Below are 1,908 nucleotides of genomic sequence, written 5' to 3'. Positions count from 1 at the left end.
GTTTACTGGGTCACCCACAGTGTAGCATAATGTAGAATTTACAGTAAAAGTACTGAGGTTTGAATCTTAATTTTACATTGTTATTGGAGTCCTGGTATGGCGCTGTGGGTTAATGCGCCGGACTGCAAAGCCGTTTGAATTGCAAGGCCGGCAGTTCAAGCTCACCAGCTGCTCCTCGGAAACCCTATACAGGGTCGCTGTGGGTCAGAATCGACTTGACGGCACTTAACAACAACAACAACATTAACTCCTGGTGTGGTACATTTGTCAGCACTGAACTGTGAACTGCAAGGTCCACAGTTCAAACTCACCAGCTGTTCCTTGGAAACTCTCTACTGGGTCACTGTGAGTTGACACTTGACAACAACAACACTTGTTAGCTATAGGCTCATTTACCTTGTTTCGCCTCAGTTTCTTTGACTGAAATTGTAAATGACTTTATGGGTTAAAAGCTGAATAAGTAAGCTTACTTTCTATTTGTAGACTAGGTTTCCTGATTGTATGAGAGTAAGTCAAAAAGTATTGGGATAAAATCATAGAAACCTTTATTAAAATACCAAAAATACCAAAATGCTATGTCATTGTTTCTCAACATATAAGGGGATTTCAAAAATTTCCTGGAAAAAGTCCATTGTCTTTCTATTCTATTTTTTCCATGAACTCTTTGAAACCATCTCTTATCTTCCTCTAGGTTTATATGCCTCTGAAGGTCAGAATGACCCAATGGCAGTGGGGTTGGTTTTATTTGGCTTACCTTTTCCCCAAATAAATCTGTGCTCTTCCATTTGTATCACATCAAAACAATAATTTTGACTTTCTTGGGAAACTCAAATCTTGTTCCTTTAAAATGTTGTATGGGTTTTGAGAACAAAAAAGAAGTCTGATCAGGGCTGTAGGATGGATGGAGTAAGATTTCCCTGTGAAATTCTCCTAGGACAGTCCTTGCTACCCTGGAAGAATGACCATATACATTATCGTGATGGAAAAAATTCCTTGATGTGACTGTCCTGGACTTTTTCTCACCAATGCAGCCTTCTATTTTCTTAAAATGTCTTCCAAATAAGGCCCCATTATCATTCTGTGTCCTTTGAAAAAATCTGAATCTCAAAACAATCCCTATAACCTTTTTTTTTTTTTTTACATTTAAAAAGGAAATATCATTTTTATTGACAGTTAAGAACCACATGACTGTTTACAGGACAATAGAAACAGGAATTTCGAGACAGTGGAGTGTACAATGCCACACTTGGGTTAATACTCTTCACCCTCATCCTCTCCATTAGCACTATCTTCTCCAACCTCCTCATAGTCCTTCTCAAGGGCAGCCATGTTCTCACGGGCCTCAGAGAACTCTCCTTCCTCCATTCCCTCACCCACGTACCAGTGAACAAAGACACACTTGGTCAAATTTGTGGTTCAGGCGAGCCCAGGCCTCAGCAACGGCTGTGCTGTTGCTCAGCATGCACACAGCTCATTCCTTGGCCAAGTCTCCACCAGGTACCACACTGGGAGGCTGGTAATTAATACCAACCTAGAAGCCAGTGGAGCACCAGTCTGCAAACTGAATGCTGCTCTTGGTCTTGATGGTGGCAATGGCAGTATTAGCATCTTTGGGAACCACGTCACCACGGTACAACAGGCAGCAAGCCAAGTATTTACCATGGCGAGGGTCACATGTCACCATCTGGTTGGCTGGCTCAATGCAAGCATTGGTAATCTCTGCTACAGAAAACTGCTCATTGTAAGCTTTCTCAGCTGAGATGACAGGAGCATATGTGGCCTGAGGGAAGTGGATGCAGGGATAGGGCACTAGGTTGGTCTGGAATTCTGTCAGATCGACATTCAGGGCACCATCAAATCTGAGGGAAACAGTGATGGAGGACACGATTTGGCTAATAAGATGGTTAA

General features: G+C 42.2%; 1 pseudogene; it reads right to left on the bottom strand.

Moving 5' to 3' along the window:
* Positions 1-1,251: 1,251 nt before the first annotated feature.
* LOC102835086 overlaps positions 1,252-1,908 on the bottom strand; it is a 26,523-nt pseudogene continuing 25,866 nt past the window's right edge.

Source organism: Chrysochloris asiatica, unplaced genomic scaffold, assembly GCF_000296735.1.
Source record: "Chrysochloris asiatica unplaced genomic scaffold, ChrAsi1.0 scaffold00112, whole genome shotgun sequence".
Classification (NCBI taxonomy): Eukaryota; Metazoa; Chordata; class Mammalia; order Afrosoricida; family Chrysochloridae; genus Chrysochloris; species Chrysochloris asiatica.
The sequence above is the reverse complement of the archived record's forward strand: the minus strand, read 5'-3'. Positions and strand labels throughout refer to the sequence as shown.